The following is an 8,263-nucleotide window of genomic DNA, read 5'->3' as shown; positions in this document are numbered from 1 at the left end:
AGCAAATAAAAAAGTAATATCCATCGACGTAATCCAAACAATGTACTAAAAATTCGATGTAACGTCGGAATTTTAATGCATATTAACATCCATTTTGATGTAATATTATATAAGCTGCAAATTACACAGAAATCGGATTCATCAAATTCCATTACGTTGCAGCTATGTAATAGTCGAACATTGAAACGGGAAATATTACACAGAATCAGATGCACATAGGTGATTCTAATTTTTTTGTGTCATATTACATAAATTGAGTGTAATATTGTATTGATGATGTTATAATTTTCATTCTAGCAACACTTCTCACTTTTCGTTTGATACACATCGTGTCATCGATGAGGGCACCATATTTGTTTTTTTGCAAAGCGGAAATTATAGAAATTGTAATTAGACACCATTTATAGTGTCTTTTACTGAAGTATTAATCAAAACATTGTGATATTACCAAGGATATTAGTGCGTTCGTTTTAGTTATTCATAACAAGGCATAAAGCTTGTTTTTTATTTCCAAAAATGGGTAAGTAGCTAATTGAAAGTTTAGCATCTTGCTGTTTTCTGTAATTTTGTTTTTCTTTCGTAGATCAAGATCGCACTCGACGTGGTAAGTCCCTACCAAGGTCCCTACTCTGTGAACGATAGTGCAGTAGAAACAACGATCCATCCGAGTTCTTCGTACCGGAAGTTCTCGCCGCTGGAATCTCCCACGGATGTACCGTCATTGGGATTCGAACACATCACTTCGCAATAGTCATGCGGCTGGTCCGACTCCGGCCAATATCGTATCCAATACATTTACGACAACCGTTCCGGTTGTTGGGTCGCCTATCCTGTGATAGGCTGGTGGATTGTACGTGGGATACATCCCATTCGATTGCACCTAGGAGGAGCAGATGGAACTCTCCCATGAGCTTGTTCGGTTTGGAACAAACAATTTCGTTGTTCTGGAGTTTCGTTCGATTGACGAAAATACCCTATAGCAATGACATTCAATATCAATTTCAAGAGACAGTACCCTACACCAGTCCATGCCTGGAATGACCGCTGCCAGCCATACCACGATCTACGTGAATATTTTTTTTATGGAATATGTAATTTCGTAGCAAATAATTAAACGACGTTTTTATCGGTTTGCAGCAAAAAATCTGCGGTGGATCTACATACCCGAGCCCGAGCACCTTGAGCCCCACTTTCCGTACAAGATCATCATTGCTGGCCCGCCGAATTAGTTGAATGAAGATCTGGTGAGTACAGTACAGAGAGGGTCTTTTTGTAGTCTGTAATTTATTTATTCATGTCTCTTTTCTTCAGAACTGGAACTTTGACACCACGGCAGGGAAATAAAGACGATTGCTGTGATGGTTTATTCACACCTCCAGCGTGATAAACGTGTAAACCGTAAGTTAATTTTTTCTTTTGTCTTATTATTAGCTTGAAAGGATCGAGATCGCCAGTCTAGTTAGATACAGATTTTTGTCCGGTAGTTTTGGGCGATTTTAAACTTTACAGTATTCCCACAGATGATTTGTGGGAATACTTAAGGACCAGCCAGGACGGACGACGAGAATGCGACGTGACTCACGTAAAAAAATAACAATCATTATCGATAAAATGTCGCGTCGCGTCGCATCGCACATCGCGTTTACTCTAGCCGGTACCTGTTTCTCAGCTCGGTGTATCGCATTAAAAGTAGTTTCTGTTTAATAGATTTATAATATTTCTTCAATTTCAGCATGGAATTTCTGTAGCAGGTTGGTGGAATAAGGAACTTTCCGGATGTTTCGATATTCGTCCACCGTGTGCTTGGCTGGCGTTGTTTGAAGCGTTTCTCATCGATTAACAAATGGATTTATTTGGACGATGAAAGGACAAGGTCTTCATGATATCGACACTGAATTCAAACTCCAAATCAGCGGTTATCCTTTGATCACTTTGTCAATGGAACTGAAGGGGGCAAAGGTATGTAAGAAATATTTTATAATATAAATGATAAGTATTATTTACTTGTCTTAAGACGAGTTCGTACTATCCCATTTAATTCCACCACTTGATTGTAACTTGACAGATACGTATTTCGACCTCAACAGTAAAGAGCGGAGCAGAATGGATACGTTTGCGTGCATTTTGACAGTTTATCCATGGCAAAACTGTCAAAACGCACGCAAACGTATCCATTCTGCTCAGCTCTTAAGGCCGTCTTCAGTGTCTCGTACTTGACTCGACTCGTCGAAGTACATACATATCTGTAAAGTTACAATCAAGTGGTGAAATTAAATGGGATAGTACAAATTCGTCTTATGACAAAGTGAAGACATTCCACTAAAAAGCTCAAAATCATTTTATTAAAAAGATATTATTTATTTAGCTAGATTTGGTCTATAGAATTGAATTGACTTATTGAACTGACTTAATTCAAATTGTGGTTTTTGACAGTTAGTGAATTCACTTTGTATTCATTATCATCTTTTAGGAATCTGAAAGGGTAAGGAGAGCCCCGAAAGGAATCTTTTTTTGAAAGGAATTCTCTTGAGATTTCAAAAGGAATCTATTTGAAATATCCTAAGGAATTTCAGTAGGAATCGCTTTGCGAGTACAGGTCGTATCGCTTTAGGACACCAAACGAGTTCTATTTGTCTCACGAAAGGTCTTCCAAAGGAATCGTTTTGGGATTCCGGAAGGATTTTTTCTTGCAAAAGGGTTTTTTTGGGATTCGAATAGGAATTCGTTTTGGAATCCACGGAATTCATAAGTAATCTTTTCGGGAGACCTTTTGGAATTCCTGAAGAAGTCCTTTTAGGATTTCAAAAGGATTTATTTTGGGTTTCCAAAAGGATTGTTGTATTTCTTGTATTCATACCGAGGTGTGACGAAAAGGCTATATAACTATATAAAGTGTGAACGATGGATGGTTTCCCAGCAGCTCATGCAACTCGTGGTTCATTCGCCTCCTCGACGTACCGTCCGCCATTTGCAACCCACCATAGATGGTACGCAGCACTTTCCTTTCGAAAACTCCTAGTGCGCGTTGGTCCTCCACAAGCATCGTCCAGGTCTCATGTCCGTAGAGGACTAACTGTTTTAATGAGCGTTTTGTAGATAGCCAGTTTGGTACGGCGGCGAACTCTATTCGATCGGAGCGTCTAGTGGAGTTCAAAGTACGTACGATTTCCAGCCACTATGCGTCTCCGAATTTCTCTGCTGGTATCATTTTCGGCAGTCACCAGTGAGCCCAAGTATACACAAATTCTTCTACCACCTCGATTTCGTCAACACCGATGCAAACTCGCGGTGAGTGGCTCACATTGTCTTCTCTTGAACCTCTTCCTATCATGTACTTCGTCTTCGACGTGTTGATGACTAGCCCGTTCCGCTTGGCTTCCCTCTTCAGTACGATGTAGGCTTCCTCCATCTTCTCAAAGTTATGTGCCATAATATCTATGTCGTCGGCGAAGCCAAATAGCTGGACGGACTTATTGAAAATTGTACCTCTCATGTTAATCCCTGTTCTTCGTATTATCCCTTCCAAAGCGATGTTTAATAGCAGACACGAAAGACCATCACCTTGTCGCAACCATCTGCGGGTTTCGAAGGGACTCGAGAATGTCCCTGAAACTCGAACTATGCACATCACCCGATCCATTGATCTTGATCATTGATCAAAACGGTCAACCATGTCAGTTTATCCGGAAATCCGTGTTCGTGCATTAGCTGCCATAGCTGGTCCCGATCGATTCTATCATATGCGGCTTTAAAGTCGATGAATAGATGATGTGTGGGCACGTTGTATTCGCGGCATTTCTGCAGTACTTGGCGATTGGCGAACACCTGGTCCGTGGTGAAGCGTTCGACAATAAAACCCGCCTGGTACTGCCCCACGAACTCGCTTACAATTGGTGCTAGTCGACGGCATAAAATTTGGGAGAGTACCTTGTAGGCGGCGTTCAGCAATGTGATTGCGCAGTAGTTGCTACAATCCAGCTTATCGCTCTTTTTGTAGATGGGACACACGACACCTTCCATCCACTCCTGCGGCAAAACTTCCTCCTCCCAAATCTTGGTAATGACCCAGTGCGGTGCTCTAGCCAGTGCCTCACCACCGTGTTTAAATAGCTCTCCTGGTAGTTGGTCAACCCCAGGGGCTTTGTTGTTCTTCAGCCGGCCAATCTCCAAGAACTTTCATGTGTTATTAGCGTGGTACAGTTGCTCCGTCTCTTCACTCGATCGGTCTCGGACTCGGTCTCGATCTTCCTGCTGAAGCTTCTCCAGGAATTCCTCCAGAAGTTCCTCCAGGAATTCCTCCAGAAGTTTCTCCAGGAATTCCTCCGGAAGTTCTTCCAGGAATTCCTCCGGAAGTTCCTCCAGGAATTCCTCCGGAAGTTCTTCCAGGAATTCCTCCGGAAGTTCCTCCAGGAATTCCTCCAGAAGTTCCTCCAGGAATTCCTCCGGAAGTTCCTCCAGGAATTCCTCCGGAAGTTCCTCCAGGAATTCCTCCGGAAGTTCCTCCGGAAGTTTCTCCAGGAATTCCTCCGGAAGTTCCTTCAGGAATTCCTCCGGAAGTTCCTCCAGGAATTCCTCCGGAAGTTCCTCCGGAAGTTCCTCCAGGAATTCCTCCGGAAGTTCCTCCGGAAGTTCCTCCAGGAATTCCTCCGGAAGTTCCTCCTGGAATTCCTCCGGAAGTTCCTCCTGGAATTCCTCCGGAAGTTCCTCCAGGAATTCCTCCGGAAGTTCCTCCAGGAATTCCTCCGGAAGTTCCTCCAGGAATTCCTCCGGAAGTTCCTCCAGGAATTCCTCCGGAAGTTCCTCCAGGAATTCCTCCGGAAGTTCCTCCAGGAATTCCTCCGGAAGTTCCTCCAGGAATTCCTCCGGAAGTTCCTCCAGGAATTCCTCCGGAAGTTCCTCCAGGAATTCCTCCGGAAGTTCCTCCAGGAATTCCTCCGGAAGTTCCTCCAGGAATTCCTCCGGAAGTTCCTCCAGGAATTCCTCCGGAAGTTCCTCCAGGAATTCCTCCGGAAGTTCCTCCAGGAATTCCTCCGGAAGTTCCTCCAGGAATTCCTCCGGAAGTTCCTCCAGGAATTCCTCCGGAAGTTCCTCCAGGAATTCCTCCGGAAGTTCCTCCAGGAATTCCTCCGGAAGTTCCTCCAAGAATTCCTCCGCAAGTTCCTCCAAGAATTCCTTCGGAAGTTCCTCCGAAAGTTCCTCCAGGAATTCCTCCGGAAGTTAATCCAGGAATTCCTCCGGAAGTTCCTCCAGGAATTCCTCCGGAAGTTCCTTCAGGAGTTCCTCCAGGAATTCCTCCGGAAGTTCCTCCAGGAATTCCTCCGGAAGTTCCTCCAGGAATTCCTCCGGAAGTTCCTCCAGGAATTCCTCCGGAAGTTCCTCCAGGAATTCCTCCGGAAGTTCCTCCAGGAATTCCTCCGGAAGTTCCTCCAGGAATTCCTCCGGAAGTTCCTCCAGAAGTTCCTCCAGGAATTCCTCCAGAAGTTCCTCCAGGAATTCCTCCAGAAGTTCCTCCAGGAATTCCTCCAGAAGTTCCTCCAGGAATTCCTCCGGAAGTTCCTCCAGGAATTCCTCCGGAAGTTCCTCCAGGAATCCCTCCGGAAGTTCCTCCAGGAATTCCTCCGGAAGTTCCTCCAGGAAGTTCCTCCAGGAATTCCTCCGGAAGTTAATCCAGGAATTCTTCCGGAAGTTCCTCCAGGAATTCCTCCGGAAGTTCCTCCAGGAATTCCTCCGAAAGTTCCTCCAGGAATTCCTCCGGAAGTTCCTCCAGGAATTCCTCCGGAAGTTCCTCCAGGAATTCCTCCGGAAGTTCCTCCAGGAATTCCTCCGGAAGTTCCTCCAGGAATTCCTCCGGAGGTTCCTCCAGGAATTCCTCCGGAAGTTCCTCCAGGAATTCCTCCGGAAGTTCCTCCAGGAATTTCTCCGGCACTTACGGAGGAATGTCTAAAGGAATTTCTTGACGATCTTTTTAAAAAACTAGTGTGGGAACTTCTGGAAGAATTCCTTGACGAACTTCTGAAGAAATTTTGGCGCTTGAAACGCCGATCTACGCCACCGCCAATCACCAACGGCGTGACGCCGCCGATGCCTGGAAATGGTCTATCACGCCACCGCCGGTAAAATTTCAATCAGCACCTGGAAGTACCCGGAAGAAGGCCAATTCGATCGAAAATCACCGAAATGGACTCCAGTGTACTTGTTTTGCAAAATTATGAAGTTTGCCATGCCACAAGGTGGATTCCAAGATTGAACGAAAATTGGCCACTTCCCAAGAGAACCAGGCCCTGAAAATTCCAGGAGCGTGGCCAATTCGATCGAAAATCGCAGAAATGTACTCCATTGTACTTGTTTTGCAAAATCATGAAGTTTGACATGTCGCAAGATAGGTTCCAAAATTGAACGGATATTGGCCATTTCCGCAAGAGAACCAGGCCCTGGAAGTACCCGGAGGGTGGTCAATTCGATCTAAAATAGCCGAAATGTACTCCAGTGTACTTGTTTTGCAAAATCATGAAGTCGTTTTGCAAAATCATGAAGTTGACTTGTCGCACGATGGATTTCGAAGCCGATCTGACCATTTTTTTCCGGGAGGGAGGTAACCCCAGTACTCCCCGGAATATATCCGGAACCATGGCCATTGTACAAAAATTGACCTCGGTTCTTAAAACTCTAAGAATTTTGTGATCGACTCCAGAAGATTGCTTAAAAAGCCGTTAGAAATTGGCTGAACTGCCTGGTTTTGAATTTTGAGTTTTGTCGTAAAATGGAAGTTGGGGACGTACCTGTTAACGTAAATTTTTAAATTTAATAATTTCTTCATTCTAGGAAATCCTAGGAGAACTCGGTTTGGAATCTCAAAAGACACGATTCTGAATTCCACCGACATAAGCATTTCGTTGGAAATCTGTTCAAAATCTGAAAACTTTTCAGTTTGATATCCGAAAAGGGTTTTATTCGAAGTTTCTGGATAATTCCACAAGGATAATGTATAGACTCCCTGAAGGGTTTCGTTGGAGTCCCAGAAGCATTCCTGTTAGGAATCGCACAAGGATTACGTTCAGAACTCCTGCACGACTCCATTTTGGAATCACAGAAAGTTTCTATATAATTCAGTTGAGTTTTCTACGAGGATTCCATTCGGAACCCGATCGAAATTCCAGGAGGATGCTGTTCAGATGATGATGATGATGATGATGATACTACCATCTATTGTAGCAAAGGCACCTGCCGATAGCACTGGCCATATCTGACGAACGATTTGATCATGATTGTACTATTGTATGTATTTCATCAAACTCCTGTATGAAGGGCCAAAATGGGTGGGGTGGTTCCATAAGCAAATACGCTTATGCGAATCCACGGGATGAATAGAGAATCTCCTTCCAGAAGAAAGTTCGTACATACAATAATATAATCTAGCCCTCGTTTCCCAGATTGACCCAATAGATGGGGAGAAGAGCCCGCCCTTTATCCACGAAATGTTAACAATAAGAAGTTGGCGATTCCACTCTTCCTATCCAAATCGCTTCAATCAGGTGCCCTGATGGTTTTTTTATGGAGGAGGATGCTGTTCAGAATCCAAAAAATATTTCCTTAGAAATCCCAGTTGAATTCTGTTCAGTTTCTCTGGAGAATACCGTCCATAAATAATCAAGTTTGCAATGCTTCTGGTAATCCTAAGCGAATCTTTTGGAGATGGCCAACCGAATCTTTCTGGGAACGAAACATGCCATCTAACACTTGTTTCTTATTTTGGCTCTATATAATTATTGCGATTAACTATTGCATTTTATTTATTTTTTCTCGTAAGGTTGATGCATCTCCGTTCTATAGCAGTTCCCCAGAGTCACAGTACCAAGAAAACAGTCGTCGCCCGATGGCGAACAGCCGGCAGGATGGTCGAGCAGTTTCGCGCCGGTGGAATAGTCTCTTGCCAGCATCGGGAATTTGCGGTTCAGCTGTAGCACCGTAGTATGTCTGGGCGACATTTACGGATGGGCATCGCACTTCGACACAATTAAGGAAACGATGATGGCGGTAACTAAGCTGAGTGGACATTCCAGTATTGACCTGAATAAATCAAAGTGAAGATAACATCTCTCAGTTTTATTGGTTTAATTAAAACAATTTCAATAACGGAAGAATAAATAATGTAACTCGAGCTTTCAATTAATAACTAAGAATAAACAATCTTTTTTTTGTATTTGTAATCCGATAAAACCCTCGAATTAGGTGTGTCAGCATCTCCAAAATTACACTGTATCTC

General features: G+C 43.8%; 1 long non-coding RNA gene across 1 annotated transcript; it reads left to right on the top strand.

Annotated features, from left to right (window-relative positions):
• Positions 1-352: 352 nt before the first annotated feature.
• Positions 353-7,942, top strand: LOC134228049 (uncharacterized). The gene is made up of 6 exons (XR_009983827.1): positions 353-520; positions 584-1,067; positions 1,138-1,244; positions 1,312-1,398; positions 1,733-1,959; positions 7,808-7,942. It is a non-coding gene; the product is annotated as an uncharacterized LOC134228049 (long non-coding RNA).
• The last annotated feature ends 321 nt before the right edge of the window (positions 7,943-8,263 follow it).

This window comes from Armigeres subalbatus, chromosome 1, assembly GCF_024139115.2.
Source record: "Armigeres subalbatus isolate Guangzhou_Male chromosome 1, GZ_Asu_2, whole genome shotgun sequence".
In the NCBI taxonomy this organism is placed as follows: domain Eukaryota; kingdom Metazoa; phylum Arthropoda; class Insecta; order Diptera; family Culicidae; genus Armigeres; species Armigeres subalbatus.
The sequence above is the reverse complement of the archived record's forward strand: the minus strand, read 5'-3'. Positions and strand labels throughout refer to the sequence as shown.